The 20,299-nt window shown below is 52.2% G+C and overlaps 1 protein-coding gene across 11 annotated transcripts in view; it reads left to right on the top strand.

Annotated features, from left to right (window-relative positions):
• The window catches only part of PITPNM2 (phosphatidylinositol transfer protein membrane associated 2), a 141,339-nt gene that overhangs the window by 34,503 nt on the left and 86,537 nt on the right, over positions 1 to 20,299 (top strand). The window contains exon 1 of one of the 11 annotated variants that reach the window (XM_041729042.1): positions 8,740 to 8,760. The exons of the other annotated variants lie outside the window; for them this stretch is intronic. The gene's annotated coding sequence lies outside the window, so the exon portion shown is untranslated. Of the gene's footprint in view, positions 1 to 8,739; positions 8,761 to 20,299 lie in introns of those variants that run through there. 11 annotated transcript variants of the gene reach the window in all.

The raw sequence follows: 20,299 nt of genomic DNA, 5'->3' as shown, positions 1-20,299 counted from the left end.
ACCCCTCCCCACCGAGAATGTGAAGTCCCCCCGCCCCCAACCTCATCTCGGCGGTGGGGGGGGGGGAGGAAGGAAAGGGCTAAGGAGTAGGGTCTATTTTTAGAGGAGCTCCTTGTTCCAAAGGAACAGGATCCCTTTCGTCCAGGAAGTGGGGGTGGGGTGGGCGCAGGGCAGGGGGCAGCCTGGCTATGGTCTGCATCTGCTTGGCTTGGGCTCAGGGCCACCCGCAGAGAGGGTCTGCCTGAAAGAGGGGGGCCCCAACCAGGGTGGAAGATAAAGATGTTCACTATTGTGATCCAGTGCGCAGAGCTGCTAGCATTTACCATGAGCCTCCAGCCGAGCCTCGGAGGGGAGGGTATGCAGGCAGAGGCTCAGGGTCCTGGCTTCCTTCCTGACTCCCCTGCTCTCTCAGGGAGGGGCGCTTCCTGCCATTGTTTCTGTGAGGCCTCAGCAAGGTCACTATCTCCTGAGGAGGAAGAGAATTGATGCCTCCGGCAGGACCTCAGCCCTCAACCCCCAGCAGTGCTGACACACACTTTCCGACCCTACTGCGCATGCCGGCCTCCCAGCCTCCCCTTGGCCCAGAGTGGAGACTGTGGCCCGGCGTGGGCCTCTCTCCCTCACCTGCGCAGGCACCCCAACCTCCGAGGGCAGAGCGGCATACGTCCCTCCGGGGGCTGGTCGGGAGGATGGGCACATTGGGCATATCCGAGGCTGTGCTCCTGAGCATGGAGAGGCCCAGGCTCACTGTCTGGAGGCAGGGCTACAGCAGAGACACCGCCCACTTGCCACATTCCCTCGCTGTCCCCCTACAGTGTTTGGGAGGCGGGATCTGAGTCCCCCTCCTGTCCCCTCCTGACTTCCCCAGCCAGTGATTCTTTTTTTCCTGTGATGCTTTGACATGCAGCCGGCCCTGCCAGGACCTGGGCTGGTGGCCTGTGGAGGGGCTCTCCCCGCCCACATACAGAGTGTCCTGCTGGATTCTGGCTCTCCAGCCTCTGTCCTTCCGCATCTCAGGGGCCTCCAGGTGCCCATTCCCTGACTTTGCCTGTTGACTTAGGTTACGCACGTCTTCCTGAGAGCATACTTTATTTTCATCCGGGTGGCAGAAGTGCATTCCAATGGCTTTGTTTCTGGTGCCTGCTCCTGGTCACCTGTTGGGGTTCACACAGGTGCATCATGGCTCTCTGAGAGCCAGGCTTGAGTACACTCAGCTCACGCAGTCCGGGATTAGCAGGGTGGGGGAGGCTGGCTCAGCCTCCCTACGGCCACACAAGGCCATGCGAGGCCAGTGGCTCTGTCTCACCCACTGCTGTCCCGGCTGGGGCTCCCCTAGAGCTCTGCCCACAGGTCCTCCTTTCTGGCTGCCTCCTGCTCCCTCTTTCCCCATCTCTGCCTTCCCTCTGTTCTGAGGGAGAGCGCACTGCTGGAGTCTCTTGTACGTCCCCACGGGTGATGTCCAGTGCACGAACAGAGGCCATGTTTATAACCCCATCTTGCCTAGCAAGGAAGCATCTGGAAGCACTTGCTTATGACCTAACACTCAGATCTCCCAGGACCAGGTCCAGTCAGTGTTCTCTGGGTCGTTGTTCTCCACACACTTCCTGAGCATCACACCTGCCTAGAAAAATCACTTTGATCCCTGGAGATGGTGTCCAGAGTTTGGGATTCTCAGGACAGAGATGATCATCCTAAGATGATGCCATTCAGCTGGAGATTATATGACCCCAGACTGTTCATTTTAACAGCATGATCCAACCTGCAGATGATCAAAATGTATTCATTCAATACACTGTATTCAATGTATTCATTCAATATTTATTGAGTACCCACTATTCTGGGAGCTGGGTATAAAAGAGTGAAAAAACATTTAAAATCCTGGCCCTTCTGGACTTACTGTCTAGTATGGGTAGACATACAATAAACAAAGACTGTCAGATGGGGATTAATGCTAAAAAAATAAATAAGAAGGCCTCTTAGGTTGAGACAGTTAAGCAAAGGCCTGAAGGAGGGGAAGGAGAGAGCCAGGAGGTTATCCTGAGGAGGAGCCTGTAGGTAGAGGAGACAGCCTGTGCAAAGGCCCTGAGGCAGGAGCTTGTCTAAGATATTCTAGAAACTGGAGGGAAGGAGGGAGGGGAAGAAGCAGGGAAAGGGGCTGGAGAAGTAATGAAAGCCCACATCTAGCAGGGCCATGCAAGTCTTGTTGAGACTTTGACCCTGAGCTAGACACGGTGATCCTGAGGAGTTCGAGCAAAGGAGGGCCAGGATCCCACTCAACTTTAGAAGGATGGTTTCTGGCTACTGTGCTGAGAAGGGACTGGATGGGGTTGAGGGAGGAAGTGGGGAGACCAACAGGGAGATGGTTTTAATGGCCTGAGGTGGGTGTTGGACGCTGGGCCAGCACGGCAGCGGCAGGGGTAGAGGGAGTGAGGGAGGTGGGCTCCAGGCATGTTTTAAAGGTAGAGCCTAAAGGGATCACTAGGAACCAGGAGTTCCTAGAATACAGGTTCTCACAGACTTGGAAGGACTCAGGATGTCAGCCTTTTCATTTAATCTATGGGGAAACTAAGCCCATAAGGGAAGTTCTTACCCAAAGTCACATGGCAAGCTGGTGAGCAGCAGAGCCAAGACCTGGACTTCCAGCCCCATGTCCAGGTGTTTTTGTAGCTGAACTGACAGACAGCTCTGGGCGGGGGATGTGCAGGGATTTGTGGGCTGAGGGCTCAGGGAAGAAGGACTGGCTCCAGACATGGTAGCGGAGTATGGGATGCTGGCAGACTCCACTGGGCAGGAATTTGGGGATTTGTAAGCTGACAGTCCTGGGTGCACCGACTGGGCCTTCATGTGCTCTCTCTGGGCCAGTGTTTTGACTTCAGTTGGGCAGGGGTCTTGATGGCCACGTCTGAGCTCTGGGGTAGGTCAATGTTCCCACGCATTTCATTGAAGACTTCATTGAGTTTCTGCCAAGTGCCAGGCCAGAGATAAAATGTGCTTGCTCTTGGGGAGCTAATAGTTCAGGGGAGACAGACAAGTGAACCCAGATACCCTTGTGACATGCCCAGGGGATCAAAGGTCAGGCACTGAACAGCCTCTGCACCCTCCAGAATGCCCCAGGGAACACAAGCCAGGGGCCATCCACATGGCACTGGGGTCTGGTTAAATCCCTAGTCCATCTCTTATAGTACTGGGGGCCTGGAGGGTTGGCAGGGGCTGGGATCTCACTGCTCTACTACAGCTGTCACCTAGAACAGATTTTTTTTGAACTGTGAGTCACCTTGATTGTACTCATCCTGACCTTGACTGTACTCACTGGGAGGCAACCTTGCATGGCCTTGCAGGAACTTCCCGTGTGTTTATTTCTTTTTCTTTTTCTTTTTCTTTTTCTTTTTCTTTTTCTTTTTTCTTTTCTTTTCTTTCTTTTCTTTCTTTTCTTTCTTTTCTTTTCTTTTCTTTTTTTCTTTTCTTTTCTTTTCTTTTCCTTACCTTTTCTTTTTTTCTTTCCTTTCTTGTACTTATTTATTCATGAGAAACACACAGAGAGAGAGAGAGGCAGAAACATAGGCAGAGTAGCAGGCTCCATGCAGGGAGCCCGATATGGGTCTTGATCCCGGGACTCCAGGATCATGCCCTGGGCTGAAGGCAGACATCAACTGCTGAGCCACCCAGGCGTTCCTTCCTGTGTGTTTCTTTTTGAGTGGAGAATGGGCTGGTGACATTGTTTTTACTTTGCCAGTCTGCTCTAATGACCGGCTTTAAGTCACTTGTGACCTTCCTGATACAGAACAAGGCTTGTCAGGTTCCCAGCTCTGCATGGGACCATTGGGTGTGGACTTTAGACTCCTCAGTGCAAAGGTTGCTGGGGAAGGTAAAGAGATTTTGTCGTGGCTGTCCTTGGAGAAGCTGAACCTATTAAGGCCAAAGAGGGGAAATCCAGTTTGATTTTTCTGTCAGCCTTTTCACTTGACCTGTCCCCGTCACAATAAATGTATGACTGGGGAATGACAACTTGGAAATTGATTCCATTGATTGACTTCCGGCTGTCTCCAGAAACGGAGATGGCGCTTTGGTTAGTGCCCTGGGACCACAGGTGACCATGGGGCAGGAACACGGCATCCAGGTGGGAGATCCACCGGATGCTGAAGAGAGGTGTGAGGCCCGTTGGGCTGGGTGTCCCGCCAGCTTCTGTCCTTTGATTGGTGTCTTCCTCCGAGGCTAGAGGAGGTGGACAGCAAAGAAACCCAGGCACATGCTCTTGAGTGCCTTCCTTCCCTACTGTGGGCTGCAGCCTGTCCCTTGGTCTGCCCGGCCTGGGCTGCAGCCGGACACAGCATGCCTGGGGAGCTCCTAGCAGTCCTGCGGTGCTTCTCATGGTCAGATCCCTTCTCCAGGATGAGTGGGGGTGGGTGCAGTTCGCACACGCTGCTGGTGGGTTTCGGGATTCGCACCTCCCCTCTGGGCTCAGTCTCCCTGGCAGAAGGGGGTTTGTAGGCTTGTTCTCACCCAGCAGTTTTCTAGGCCAGATGGGAGGCACGGCCTTAGGTTGGGCCATCATTTAACGTGTATTAAGCACCTTCTGTATGCCCGAGCTGTGCTGTGTGCTAGAGCAAAAATAGATCTGAGTTGTGCTTAGGGGCTCGGAAGGAGAGCCATGGCCCCCCTCTTCCTTCTAGTGGAGCTGTGCCTTCTCTGGGTCTCCTTCAAGTTACAAATACTCTTGGGAAACACGGCGCACTCACTTCCTGCTACTTTACCCTAAGTTTATTAAATGGAACCAAGTGGGTGAGGTAAGGATGAGACGAGATGGCATCACAGCAGGAAGGGCATCTCTGACATCATGGGTTGCCTCAGGGCCAGCCCACCTCATGACTTATGCTTTTCTCCTGCTGCAAGGGGACATCTGAGGGCAGGGGCATGTTTTCTTTAACCACTAAAGCATCTTGCAAAGATGGCCTGGATTTGAAAAGACTGACCAGAGGAAAGAGAGCAAATGAGAAAACCAGTATAGAGCGTCTCACACGGTGGCTGGCACTTAGTAGGTGCTCAATTAATCAACATCCTTTGCCTAACACAAACAATCTGAGCTAATCACAGATCCCAAGGCTTGTAGTTGCCTGGGGACAATGGCTGTGCCCCTAGTTGGCAGAGCTCCCTGATCCATGTCTGTGTGGGGTTCAGGACACACAAGCGAATGGTTCCTTCTGTCCCTGAGGCCAGGAAAGGCTTCTGGAACTGGAGACCCTGGAGCTGTCCCAGGGGAGGCGGCCCATGTCCTCTCTCCTACAAAAGAATGGCACCTGCCGTGCTGGCTCCTAAGTCCATGTGTGACATAGGAAGCTGGAGACAGGTCTGGCTTGGAGAAGTGGCAAGCCAGCAGAATGCCATAGTGTGGTGACCACGGCTGCCCAGCCGGTCCCTCCTGCCACAGGCAGAAGGGACTCCCCTTGCTCTGTCTCCCCGAGTACCCTGAGCTTGCACACCTCTGCTTTTGCACAGCTTGGTGATTTTTTAGCAACTTGCCCGATATATAATTTCTATAGCATACAATTCACCCATTTAAAGTATACAATTCAATGTTATTTCATATATTCACAGACTTATGCAACCATCAGAAAATTTTTAGAACATCTTTATCACTCCAAAAAGAAACCCATACCCTTGGCTTTCACTCCCCTCCCACACCCCTGGCAAACACTAATCTGTTTTCTGTCCCTGTGGACTCGCCTGTTCTGGACATTTCATGTCCTGGAATCAAACATGGTGTGGCCTTTAGTGACCGGCTACTTTCACTCTGGATCATGTTGTCAGGGTTCATCCATGTCGTGGCAGGTGTCAGTGCTTTACTGTTTTTTGGCTGAGTACCAGCTGTTGCGTGGATAGGCACGTTTTGGCGATCCACTCATCAGTTGATAGATATTTACATTTTCTCCCCACCACAGTAGGTGGGTCTTTCTTTCTTTCTTTCTTTTCTTTCTTTTTCTTTTCTTTTTTTTCTATCATGAATAATGTCGTTGTGAATGTTCATATACAAGTTTTTGTGTGGATTTCTGTTTCATTCCTCCTGGATATGTATCCAGGAGTGGAATCACTGGGTCTTATGGTAACTGTCTCTAACATTTTGAGGAACTGCCAGACTTTTACAAAGTGACTGTCCCATTTTACAGTGCATATTTTTTATTTTTTAAATAATGATAGACATGGAGAGTCAGGTATTGACTCCAGAGCAAAGGGCTGTGTTCAGATCCTGGCTGCTAGTCAGGGCAGGTCCCTTCACCTCTCTAAGATTCAGTTTACCCATCTGTAAGATGGGAGCAATAGTAGTGCCTACTGCATGTTGCCCTGGGAAGTAGACAAGTGACTTCTGTATGGTGCTCAGTAAGGGTTGTGTCTCTGTTAGCTGTTATAATGATTTTTCCCTAGATTGTGATTGCTGGGAACACAGTAGGTACTAGGCACATAGTAGGTGCTCTGTCAGGGATGTTTTCAAGGATACAGAATTTGTATCTGTATCCCCTTTTCTCTTCTGACCACCCCTGGGAAAAGCCCTCCCTCGGCTGTCACTGTCTTTTTTTTTTTTTTTTAAGATTTTATTCATTCATTCATGAGACACAGAGAGAGAGAGAGAGAGAGAGGCAGAGACACAGGCAGAGGGAGAAGCAGGCTCCATGCAGGAAGCCTGACGTGGGACTTGATCTTAGGATTCCAGTATCATGCCCTGGACTGAAGGCAGGCGCTAAATATGCTGAGCCACCCTGGGATCCCTGGCTGTCACTGTCTTATACCCAGGGAATCTCTTTGTTCACCTGGAGGGGCCAGCGTAGGGCAGCATGGCTGTTATGAGTGGGCCCTGGAGCAGCTCCAGCTCTAAGAGGCATTGAGCTCAGGCACCCAGGGAGCACTTGAAGTCAGGACTTCAGATTCAGGAGTGGTTTGGGCATTCAGAAACAGCTGTTCTGGGGAGACAAGATGCAACCCCATGATAGTGGCCCCTGTTCTTCTCTGTGCCCCAGCTCCTGCTCTGAGATCCACCACTAGGAAGGAGACCAAATCCCCACCAGGAGTCCCATGGACAGTCAGCCCAGTGCTTGGAAAGCATCCTCGGAGGCCCCAGTGCTGCAGATGTGCCTGGAGTCCCTAGGCCTCACCAGTCCCCCAGTGCAGAGCAGGGCCTACTCCCTCACCCCGTTGGAGCCCTGACAGAACAGAAGCTCCTCAGCCACTGACACAGCCCAGCACCTGCCCAGACAGAGGCAGCATCAGAGAGTACCTGGGCCTGTCGTTTGCCTCAGTTGCCAAAGGGAGTCCTGGTATGGGATTCCCATTCTTTTCTGTTTTTTGTTTTAAGATTTTATTTATTCGAGGAATCCCTGGGTGGCTCAGCAGGTTAGCACCTGCCTTCGGCCCAGGGCTTGATCCTGGAGACCAGGGGATCAAATCTCGCATCAGGCTCCCTGCATGGAGCCTGCTTCTCCCTCTGCCTGTGTCTTTGCCTCTCTCTCTCTCTGTCTCTCATGAATAAATAAATAAATAAAAATCTTTAAAAAAAAAGATTTTATTTATTCATGAGAGAGAGAGAGAGAGAGAGGCAGAAACACAGGCAGAGGGAGGGGAAGCAGGCTCCATGCAGGGAGCCTGACGTGGGACTCGATCCTAGGATGCTGGGATCACGCCCTGGGCCTAAGGCAGACGCTCAACCACTGAGCCACCCAGGCGTTCCTGGGGTTCCCATTCTTTAAAAAGCTTTTTTTAAGGGCAGGGTGAAGGCAGTTAGGCCCTGCAAAGGTCCAGGCAACACAGAGTTGAGGCAAACCTCATCTCAAATCCGACTCCATCACCAGTTGTCTTGAGCAGGGGTTCAAAGCTTCACGTCTTCATCTGTGAAATGGACAGTTTGTGACATCTACCCTGCCTGGTGACTACAGTTAAATGGGATTATGTGTAGGGCACTCCCAGGAGAGCATCTGGCACTGTGTGGTCACCCCACAAATGAGGATTCTTTCCCTTCTTATAGGGAGGTGCTCCTGAGGGAACAGGGCCCTGGGCTCTCCTGGGGAGACCCAGAATGGGCCAGAGCTCCTGGGAAGGAGGGATGGCTGGTCAGACAAAAGTCAGGACCAGGGGATAATGATCCAGGTAGGGAGGAGGTGTCAGAGGTCAGCTCAGAGTCCCTGTCAGAGGACACCCTGCTCAGGCCATAGGCAGAGCCCGTGAGTCTCCTCATTCCCATGTGCTCCCAAGATCTGTGATAGGGCCCAGCCCTCTTCTTAGCCTGATTCCTCCTCCCCACCCTTGACCCTGCACTCCTGCCACTGATACTTCTTGCCATTCCCCAGACATATCCTGCCCTTTGAATGCTAAAGCCACTGGCTCATGCTGTTCCCTGTGCCCTAACCCCTTCTCTCCTGGTAAACTCCTATGCATCCTTCAAAACCCAACCGAAATGCCCCCTCTTCTATGAAATCCTGCCCGTCAGGCAGTCAACTGGTGCCTTCTCTCTCCTCCAGCTGTGTTCTGTGCCTTCCTCCATTAATACACCAGGTTCTCCAGTAAGAGCCTGTCCCCCTCTCTCAGACGATCAGTTCTTCCAGAACACTGAAACTGAGGAGCAGGAAAGGCCCCCTGTTCCCCCCAACTGTACTGCTGCTGCTTCTCCCATTAGCCAGGTTGTCTCTGCATTGTCCTCCCTTCCAGGAGGGGGGCATGTGGCCGGGGAAGCAGGAGACCGTGTATACCCTTCCACTGTGAGCTGTGCCCTGTGTTCAGGTATGTGTGCACGGGGGAGGATGGGAGGGTATATCCCTGCAACCTTGGAGTGTGGGTGACCTGCTTTTTGTGAGTGTGTGTCCAGGAACCAGCAGAGTCCTCGTGCCTGCTCCCTCTGAGTCTCCATTCTGTCTCTGAGCTGATTAATGTGCTAACGTCCGTCAGGAGATCACATCACTTTTGTATGGTTTTGGACTCGTCTGCTGCACCACTACAGAGGGCTGTGGCTGGCAGGGAGAGAGGGATTATGTTGTCCCCATCTGGCTTCAGCTGCCTTGCCGGGCCCATCCAGCTGTTCCCCATTACCAAGCAGCAGATGTGGGGGGCGAGGTCAGCCCAGGAGCTGGGGACCTGCCCATCATTTTCACGTGAATGTCTTCAAGGCTATTTCTGGCCTCGCCATTATCCCAACGGCTTCGGAGGATAAATATAGATGCAAATTGAAAAGCCCCAGTGGCAGGCAGGCAGGCAGGCAGGCGGTACGTACTGGAGAGTGCGGACGGGGTGCTTGGCTATAAATAAGTCTGTTAGAACACCTCCCCAGCCACGCAGCCACCAGCCGTGTGTGGAAAGACAGATTTCCTTGCCGACTCCCTCCCAGAGCCCACGTGTGCCTGGGGGCCCAGGCAGTGGAGGAGGGAGGAGGGAGGATACCGGTCTGTTAGGCCCTTGCACAGAAGGATTGGCTTCTGGAAGTAGCAGCCCTCTATCCCTCCCTAGAGTAGTTTATAAAGGGGAATGGCCAATGGCCCCAGCGGGAGTCCCAGGGCGACTACATGGAGGCACAGTGTTGTGCTAAGAACCGTGGCCCCACTCAGCATCCTCAGCCTCAGGGAAATCTCCCTTCCCAAGGCCTGGCTCCTGCTGCCAAGCGGCCCACCGACACAGGCTAGGGCCAACTGGTTCCGGGGCCCAAGGGGCAGCATGGCTTTCTCAAGCCTTAAGCCTGTCTTCACTTCTGCTTCCTCCCTGCTTGGATCCATCCTCCTGACAAGAGCACAGCTGTTTATCTTCTGGTTCTCTGGTCCTCACCACTTGGCCAAGGGAATGACCCGTGTGTAGGCCAGAGATGCAGAGGAGGGGTCCAGATGCTCCCCGTCCCTTCCCCTCCTCACTGCAGCTGTCCTGCCCATTTCCCGCTGCCTCTTCCTGGGCTGGAGCAGGCACCTGGCTGGCAGTGAGCGAGGAACAGGACATGGGCCCAAGAGACACTTCCCCAAATGGGAATAGAAGTCAGTGAGCTGGGCAAGAATCCTGTGAGCTCCCTGTGAATTAAGTATTGTCATCACTGAGCTGGGCACAGGCAAAGCCAGCGCAGGGAGAAGTCACACCTAGCGAAGGCCAGTGCATAAGGCCAGTGCATAAGCGCCGCCGAGCATACCTGCCACCTGCAGATGGGGAGTGGGCAGCTGCTGCATAGGGCTGCTGGTCCTGAGGAGGAGGGGTCTGTGGCCCGCCCTACGTTATCCTAGAGCCCGCAGCCTGTGTGCAGATCAGCGTTAACCCTGAGTGTGGGCTGGGAGCTGAGATGAATCGGGTCTGGCCCCCACTCTTGGGAGCTGATCGGCCCCTGGAAAGGACAGAGTCTGTAGGGCTTATGGTGCCCATGATACCTTGCCTGTGGGGAGAGGCAAGGAGCCTGGGGAGGAAGGTCTGGGGCCGGGCCCTTGAGTTCACCCTGTGCAAACAATGCCTAGTTCACCCAACAGCCGGGGTGGGGTTGGTGTAGGCGGGGAGGACCTTCCTTGCAGAGGGAACACCCTGCCCAAAGGCATGGAGGAGGCACCGTGGGTTCCACTATGAGTCTGGTTAGCGGGGTGCGTGGGGGGTCATGCGCTGGCTGGGAGTGTGGATATCCTCTTGAGAGCCGAGGGAGAGCCTGGAGAGGCCTTCACAGGAATGTCACGCTCTGATGTGGGTATTAGAAAAGGCTTCATCTGGCTTCATGTGGATGACAGGTTGGAGGCGGGGGGAGGAGGGGGCAGGCTGATGGCAACATCACGATGTCGAATGCATACCTGAATTTTTTTTTTTTTTTAACTGAGCCTGCAAAACCAGGACGTAGGCATGTGGGTGCATGCCCGGATTTCTCAAGATGGCAGTGCTGAGCTGCTGTCGGCCGGCACCAGTGCAATGCCACCATTGGCTCCCCTTGTCACTGGAGGGGTGACTTTGTGCAGCAGGCTTGGGCACCGGCAGAGCCTGGGTCTGGAGCCAAGATAACTGACTCACACAGGGGTCAGCGCATGACCTGGGGTTCTCTCTCACCCTGGATCTGCTGGCTGTAAAGAGAGGTTGGTGTGTGGCCCTCAGCATCCCCCCCCACCCGCTACTTTTGCCTTCTCACCCAAGTGCTCAGTGAGTCCTAGCACCCCCAAAAAGAAACGACTCTACATGTGTTGTTTGACAGAAAGATAAACATGTTTGCTTAAGCGAGCCGCAGGACCTAGAAGTTAATCTGGTCATGTAAATATTTTTATGTGTCTGTGATTCTGCGAGTGTATATTGATAGAAGACAGGAGAGTTTGTGTAGTCCCGACCTTACCTTTGGGGAGAGGGTGTGATGTTTGCTACCAAGTGGGTGAGTCAGAGGCCCCCTGCTGCCCTGGAGCCCTGGCGTCTGCAGGGACTGAGAGCATCAGAGCCAGGCGGCTCCTGAGGCCACACAGGCCCGTCTTTCATTTTTCTGACAGGGCATGGAAGGAAATTGTTTCTCCACTCAGCAACACTTTAAAAAAATTTTTTTTTAATTTATTCATTTGAGAGAGAGAGAGAGACAGAGAGCACAAGCAGGGGGAGAGGCAGAGGTAGAGGCAGAGGGAGAAGTAGACTCCCCACTGAGCAGGGAGCCTGACGTGGGGCTTGAGCCCAGGACCTGGAGATCATGACCTGAGCCAAAGGCAGACGCCCAACCATCTGAGCCACACAGGCGCCCCAACACTTTTTTTTTTAAAGGTTTTATTTATTTATTTGAGAGAGAGAGAGAGAGAGAGAGAGAGGCAGAGACACAGGCAGAGGGAGTAGCAGGCTCCACGCAGGGAGCCTGACATGGGACTCAATCCCGGGTCTACAGGATCACGCCCTGGGCTGAAGGCACGCTAAACCCCTGAGCCACCCGGACTGCCCCCCCCTTTTTTTCTTTTTTAAGATTTATTTATTTGAGAGAGAGAGAGAGAGAGAATGAGTGGAATGAAGGGCAGAGGGAGACAGAATCTCAAGTAGACTCCAAGCTGAACACAGAGCCTGACATGGGGCTCGATTCCACGACTCCAAGATCATGACCTGAGCGGAAACAAAGAGTTGGACACTCAACCAACTGTGCCACCCAGGCGCCCTTCAGCAGCACTTCTGACACCATGTGTGTGGGTTTTTCACACATGAGCTGACCTGTGGACACCAACTGGGTATCCTGTGTGTCAGTTCAGTTCTCACCCTGGCTACCTCGAGTTGGTACAGACCCCACAGGTTAAGTCAGTCCCACAGATGCCTTCCATTTCAGATGCCAATCTGGAGTGATGGGTCCTAGGTTACTCACCCTTCTGGACAACATGGCTACAAAGTTGGGGTTCCCACACATCCCTCCCTCCTCCTCAGGTTTGATTAAGTTGCTAGAATGGTTCACAGAACTCAGAAAACATTTGCTGATGTTTGTCAGTTTATTGTAAAGGGTGTGATAAAGAATACAGGTGAACAGCCAGATGCAGAGGTGTGCAGGGTGAGGTCTGAAGGATCTCAAGTGCAGGAGGTTCTGTCCTATGGACTTTGGAGAATGCCACCCTCCCGGATGCATACGTCAGCCTGGAGGCTCTCTGAGCCCTGCTGTTTAGGGGGGTTTTTGTGCACAGATGATTCAGTCATTGCCACTGTGATTAGTTCAGTCTCCAGCCCCTTCTCCCCTCCTGGGGTTGGGGAGCTCAGCCTCTCGCTCATTAGCGTACAAAAGACACTCTTATCATTCAGGAAATCACAAGAGTTTTAGGAGCTCTGTGTCCAGAAAAGGAAGTTAAGACCAAATATATATTTTTTATTATATCGGAAGGTCATGGGGAAACTGATCCCTGAGGAGGCTGGGTGAGGAGACGTGTTCAGAGGCACACAAGGGGCTCAGAACAGAGCCTACTCTTTCCCAGGGCCACACCCAGATCCGCTAGGTCCCTTCTGGGGTCTATCCTGGCACCTGTGGAAGGCGTTTCCTTCCTGGCCAGGAAGATGGAAAGCTGAGGGCACTTGCTTGGCCCTCGAGGCCGCCCACAGGTGTTCTTGTACCTCTCTGTCCTGCCTTGTTCCCTGTCCTGTCCAACTATCGCTGGTGGACCTGGCTCAGCCCTGCTCCCTCACCTACCTGCCTTCCCTCTGGTCTCTTGAGCTAAGCAGGACAGGTGGTCTGTGCCCACCTCACATGGTCTGGAAAGCATGTCTGTGCGGGGTGGAGGTCCATCCTGAGTCTTCGAGGCAATGCATGTGGATTCTTCTGTTAGGTGCTGTAACCCTCTGAGCCTTGTCAGTCAGACTCTGCAAAATAGGAATTATAAAATGTCACCTCCTAGGGCCTGAGGGAGGATGAAATAAAATGAGTTGAGGCAGGCCAGCTTACGCACGTTGATTGCCTTACTTGCTTGTTTCACTGACCTTCAAAGGAGATGCTAGCAAAGTGAAGCTTGGGGATGGGAGGGGGGTTCTCAGAGAGGCCTAACTGGCTTCCTCTCTGCTCCTGGCCCTCACACGCCCTACAGCTCCATCCCCCTAGCTGGTCACCTGAGCTGAGGCTGCCCCTGTGAAATGTGGGCCCCTGAAATGTAGGGCCCACTCGCCTTCACATGGTCACCCTGTCTGCACTGGCCCAGCCACAGCCTCAGACCCTAGCCTGCAGTGATCTCCTTCTCAGGTCCTAGGCTTTGTCCTTGACGTGACAGGGGGTGCTGATGGGATCCGGCTCTGCCTCTGCAAACTCCAGATTCCTCACCATGGACCCTGGTCTTCTCTGGCTACTGTCCTCCACCATGGGATTCTCAGACACCCAGTGCTGGCAGTGGGGGTGCTGGTCTGGGGTGGTGGCCCCCAGCCCAAGAATAACATACACTTTGGCTCCTCTCGCATCACATGTCATCACTGCTGTCCCATTGCCACTGTTGTTTTAGCCAAAGTGTGATCTTGAGGCACCACCATCTGTAGTCAGCCCCTGTTCACCCATAAACCAACTGGAGGTTGATGTGTTGATGCCTTTGGCCTCAAGGTTGGCCAAGGTTAGCATTTTCTGCCCAGGGCCACCACCTATCCTCTGGATCCTGGGAGGGTGGGGAGAGCTGTGTCCCCTTGTTTTCCCTCCCAGCACTGGCCCCACTGGGATAGCACCCTGAGCTATGTTTTGCCCCAGTGGGGGGGCTGTGGACTGGTGGGCAGGGACCAGGGCTCAGGGACTAAGGGACCCTCCACTTCAGAGCCTCCTCTAGCAGCCTTACTCAGTTGTTTACAAATAGTCTTATTTTGGGAACACCTGGGTAGCTCAATCAGTTGAGTGTCTGACTCTTGATTTCAGCTCAGGTCATGATCTTGGGGTCCTGGGATTGAGCCCCAGGTTGGACTCAGCACTCAGCAGGGAATTTGCTTGAGATTCTCTCCCTCCTTCTCCATTGGCTCCTTCTCCCACTCGCATGCTCTCTCTCTCTCTCTCTCTCTCAAATAAATAAGTAAATAAATAGCTCTTAAAGCCCCAAATAGTCTAATTTTTGCATATTTTTAATAACAGCTTTATTGAGATGTAATTCACGTCCCATACAATTCATCCATTTAAAGTGTACAATTTGGGATCCCTGGGTAGCGCAGGGGTTTGGCGCCTGCCTTCTGCCCAGGGCGTGATCCTGAAGTCCCTGCAGGGAGCCTGCTTCTCCCTCTGCCTGTGTCTCTGCCTCTCTTTCTCGGTGTCTCTCATGAATAAATAAATAAAATCTTTAAAAAGAAAAAAATGTACAATTCAATGGTTTTCAGTACAGTTGACCTGTGAATAATATAGGTTTGAACTGTTCACATACATGTGGATTTTTTTTTTTTATAAATACAGGACAAGTCTGTAAATGTATTTTCTCATCCTTCTGATTCTCTTAATAATTTGTCTTTTCTCTGGTTTCCTTTATTATAAGACTATGGTATTTAATACAGAGAACATACCAAACACGAGTTAATTGACTGCTTACGTTATCGGCCAGGCTTCCTGTCAACAGTAGGCTGTTAGTAGTTAAGTCTCTGGAGAGTCAAAAGTCATACATGGGTTTTCGACCACTGCATGGGGGCAGCCCCCTCATCCCTGTGTTGTCCAAGGGTCAACTGTATATTCACAGGTGTCTGTCACCCTGACCCCCAGGAATCTTAGAACATTTTCATCACTCCCAGACGTCACGCCCCCCCACCCCCGCCATTGCTCCCTGAATCCCAGCCCCTGGTAATCACTAATCTGTTTTCTGCCTCCAGAATAGTTCTGGACATTTCATATAGATGGTATCATCCTGTGTGGTCTTTTGTGACTGGCTTCTCTCACTTAATGTAATGTTTGCACATTTATCATGTTGTCGTGCATGTTAGAACTTCATTCCTTTTTGTGGCTGAATAATATCTATTGTGTGGATGGACCACATTTTGGTTTTCCATTTATCTGTTGATGACAAGTGCATATTTATTTATTTAAGTTGGCTCCATGCCCAGCGTGGAGCCCAATATGGGGCTTGAACTCACAACCCTGAGATCAAGACCTGAGCTGAGATTGAGAGCCAGGCACTCAACCGACTGAGTCACCCAGGAGCCTGATGAGTGCATTTTTAGTTATTTTTTATTTTTTAAAGATTTTATCTATTCGTGAGAGACACAGAGAGAGGCAGAGATAGCGGCAGAAAGAGAAGCAGGCTGCCTGCGGGGAGTCTGATGTGGGACTCGATCCCAGGACTCTGGGATCACAACCTGAGCTGAAGGCAGATGCTCAACCACTGAGCCACCCAGGTGCCCCTGATGAGTGAATTTTTAAAAAGTGATTTTCCATCTCTAGTACAGTTCCGAGCTGCTGAGAGGATCGAGGGACAATTGAATAGAGAATGTGAACCACATAAACCGTGACTTCCAAGAGGCACTTCGGAGGATAGAGGGTGTTCTTTCTCTGAGCAGCTGCTGCAGAGGGAGAAGAAAGAGTTAGGAGACCAGGACAGGGAGGGTCTGTTTCAGGTGTCCTGGCGATTTTTCTTTCCTCTTTCCGTGAGACACGGAGATTCTGAGCCTGCTGATGAGGAAAGCGTCAAGCCTCAGACATGGCAGTGGTCTCTGAAGGAGGCCTGGGTCTCATGGGAACCCTGGAGCGTGTATGTCCCGAGGCCCTGCTTTGAGGTGACATCTAAGACCTCAAGGAGCCTTACGGGCTGATCCAGAAGGAGCCCAGATTAGAGGCTGCCTGATTTATCACAACCGAGGGATTAGGGGGAGGGCCGTTAAGCATTTGTTGAATCTTGCTCTAATTGTCTCCTCTTTTCAAACAGTGACTAGTAATCCTGGTTAAGGCTGTGGTGTGGCAGTGCTTTCTGGAGAATAGCGTCCTGTATTCAGAGGCACCACACCTTTCGGCTCTCTGCAGGCCACACCTGAGCCGTGGCTGGTTCTTGAGGTTGCAACCAGAGGTCACAGGGAAGATTCTGTAGCAGGTGGGGCCTGTCTCACTCTCCACAAAGTGTGCATGCAGAACACCAGCTGGGGGATTTCTCCACTGAACCACTTTACTGCAGGGACCCCTCAGGTTCCAAAATTAAGTACGAGGTGAGAAGGCACAGAGAAACAGCTCCGTACTGTCTCCCAGAGGCAGGTGCCCCGCTGGAGGCTTGTACACTTTATTTAATTTCCCTCTCAGCATCAAGGCCTGCAAGGCAGGAGTGATGGATGAGGACATGTCTGTGTGGGGAGGTCTCAGAGCTTGTAAGTGGATGGGGACAGCTGTTACTCCCCAAGACTGGAGTCTTTGTATACAATGGGGTAGCCCAGGGAGGAGGCCTGATCTTCAGAGCCAGGTCAGGCTGGTAATGGGGTCACCAGGACAGTGGGGAGTGAGGCCTTCTGGGTTCAACAGCCTGTAGGCTCTGGGGGACAGCCTGCCTGAGGATTATAATGTCACTGTCTTTTAAAATATATCAGCAGAGGGACTCCTGGGTGGCTTAGTGGTTGAGCATCTGCCTTCAGTTCAGATCGTGATCCCAGGGTCTGAGGATCAAGTCCCGCATCGGGCTTCCCAGAGGGAGCCTGCTTCTCCCTCTGCCTGTGTCTGGGCCTCTCTCTCTGTCTCTCATGAATAAATAAATACAAATATTAAAATTATATATAATTTTATTATAATTAAAATTATATATCAGCAGAGCTGACCCTTGGACTTGTGTGGCAGTGGGCACTTTTTGCATGTGGGCCTCAGACCAATGGTGATACTGGCTTCTGTCTCCCCTGACTCCCAAGCTCACCTCCACCCACGTCTATGCAGAGGAAGGGGAGCCAGCATCAAGAACCATCGACTCTACCTGGAACAGTTAGATTTATGAACTTAATAACTTGCCTCCCCACCATCTGTGGTGGTGAGAACAAAGTGGGTAAAACCGATAAGCCTGGGTTGGGTTTTACCATGAGGCAGAAGGCAGCTCTCACACTGTGTTTTTCACCTGTGTCCTCCCACCTCGGAGTGGCTGATCCTGGGGTCACACATCACTTGGGTGCTTCTGGAAGCCTGCCTCCTAATGAAGTGGCTACAGATGGCCATCCTGCCGTGAAGTCAGGCACTTCAGAGCAGGAGCGAGGTGGTGGGACCAAGTGAGGAAATGCTCCTTGTTGTTTCTGCAAGGCAACTGGTGTCAGGTGGCCTGGCCCCATCAGTGAAGGGGTGACCGTGTGAGCCTCCCAGCCCTGTGCTGCTTCTCACGCAAGCCTCCTTCCTCCTAGGAGCTTCCTGCCACATCTTTACAGGCCAGCTGCCAATCCGTCCTCCCTGCTTCGAGGAAGCGGGGCGGGTGCGCCTGCAGGAGCCTCGAGTCTAACATGGGTTTTGTGAAATGTTAGAGCAACTGCTGATATTTACTCAGTGTGGCTCTACCCTGGGGCCTGTGCTAGATGCTTCTTTCACATTATCTCATTTCATTTTTGCAACACTCCCATGAAGTCCGTGCTGTTATTAGCCTCACTTTATAGATGTGGAAACACCGGGAGATGAGGTGACATGGCTGGGCATTACCACCCTGGCTTTGGACTTCCTTTTTAGGCCATCCTGCCCAGTGAAGGGGGCAGTCCTTGGGGTCCCCGGGCAAGACAGAGTACCCACCAAAGCTCCAGTTCCTACACATGTGGAATGAAGAAGGACATGCCAGCCTCCCAGGTCTGTCGTGAGGCCTGGCCAGCGACTCCCTGGAGAGGTCCAGAGATGTGGGGAGGAGCTGAGCCCTTTGCCCACCACCAGCACTAATGTACGGGTCCTGCTAGTGAGCTTCCCCGGAAGTGGCTCTACCAGCCCCAGTCAGAGCTTCTGATGTCAGTGCCACCTTCACTGGCATCATGACTGACCTCACGAGAGACCTGGGGCTAGAACCACTGGCCTCAGCTGCTCTTAGATTTTCCATGCACAGAAATAGGATGAAACCACAAATGTTTATTTTTTTATTTTTAAAAAATATTTTATTTATTCATGAGAGACAGAGAGAGGCTGAGGTATAGGCAGAGGCAGAAGCAGGCTTCCTGCAGGGAGCCCAACGCAGGATTCGATCCCAGGATCTTGACCTGAGCCAAAGCAGACGTTCAACCACTGAACCACTCAGGCACCCCATGTTTATTTTTTTAAACCACAAAGTTTGGGGTCATTTGTCACACAACCATAGACAACAAATACTAAGTGCCATAAATGTTATTTCCCTTCTGTTCCTCTGAGTCATCTTTGTTCATGGGGCAAATCTTATTGTCTTCCCACCAGCTGCAGAGATGCCCATTTGTTGGCTCTCCCTCATAATTGCAGGTCTTGATGGCCGGTAGCAAGACCTTTACACAGAGCACTGTGGGTTAGCACCTACAGAACCCAAAAGTTCTGGTACCTGGAACCTGCTGCCTCTGGCCTGAGCCTGAGAGCGGGAAGGGAGGTGATGGGAGGTTGAGGAGGGAGGTGATGGGGGGTAGGGAGGGAGGCGATGTGTGTGTGGGGGGTGATGGGGGTGCTGGGAGAGAGGCAATGGGTGAGGAGGGAGGTGATGAGGGGCAGGGAGGGAGGTGATAGGGGCTGAGGAGGGAGGCCATGGGGGGGTGGAAATGCAGAGGAAGATGCAACCTGTTGCCTGGCCTGGAGTTTCTCCAGTTTCTTGTCAGTGTTTTTGACTAGGGTGAGGCAGGGATGTCCTAGAATTTTTCTGAGGATGGGAAGAAAAAAATTAGTGTTCTCTCTTTCTCCTCAACGGTCTTTATCTTTCTCTTCCTTTGGCTCTGTTTTACAGACCACCTGAGATTAGAGTGATTCCCTTCCCCTGGGTTGGTCTGCAGACAGTGAGTTGCTGGGCCCATCAGAGAATGGAGGGCAGCTGCTGGTCTGGCAGGACAGGGATTTGGACCGGCAGCAGGGGTGGTGAGGGCACCCTTTGGAAGCAGGCCAGGCATCAGAAGGCCACAGGAAGAAGGCAGGGAAGGTGTAGGCCGGGCCACCAGGCTTGGGTGCAATTGGCCTCCTTTGTGGGAGCCCACCCAGCTGGTCAGTCAGAAGAACTGCCCTGGCCTGATGGCAGTGTGTGCTCATAGCCTGTGCCAGTGATGCCCCTGCTGCTGGCACCAAACACACAGACTGACCTTGATGGCTGGTTTCAAGGTGGTGCATTTCAGACTCAACCTGATGTCTAGTGCCCAGGCTGGGCTGGGCAGGTGGGAGTAGAGACAGTTTTACAACCTCTCACTTGTCCAAGTTTGCCCAAAGGAGCTCTAGCTGTTCCCTGTAGGGGTGCCTCACTGAGGTCCTGGTGACTGCCACGTCCCAAAGGCCCTGTCTCTTACCTTCTCAGTCTCCAGAAAAATGGAGGTGACTGGGGGTGGGACGAGGAGAGAGAGCACTGTGTTCAGCTTGATTTGGTCCGCTCCATCTTGTTGAGTCTGTATATGCCTTTAAGAAGCTTTGTTGTACATCTTTCATTGTCTGGTTATCCCTGATGCATTCATTCATTCAACAGAGCCTTTTTTTTTTTTTAAAGTCATCAACAGGTTTTGAACACCATTCATGTGTCAGGCATTGTTCTAAATACTGGAGATTCAACTGTGAATGAAATGAAATCCCTTCTTAAGATCTGCTCTAGGGCATCTGGGTGGCTCAGTCAGTTGAGCATCTGACTCTTGATTTCAGCTCAGGTCCTGGGATCAAGCCCTTCATCAGGCTCCCCACTCAGTGGAAAGCCTGTTTATCTCCCTCTCTTTCTGCCTGTCCCCTTGCATGTTCTCTCTCTCTCTCTTTCTCAAATAAATCTTAAAAAAAAAAAAAAAGAAAAAAAAGATACACTGCTCTGTGGTGCTAAAT

The sequence above is a fragment of the Vulpes lagopus genome, chromosome 14 (genome assembly GCF_018345385.1).
Source record: "Vulpes lagopus strain Blue_001 chromosome 14, ASM1834538v1, whole genome shotgun sequence".
Taxonomy (NCBI): Eukaryota; Metazoa; Chordata; class Mammalia; order Carnivora; family Canidae; genus Vulpes; species Vulpes lagopus.
The sequence above is the reverse complement of the archived record's forward strand: the minus strand, read 5'-3'. Positions and strand labels throughout refer to the sequence as shown.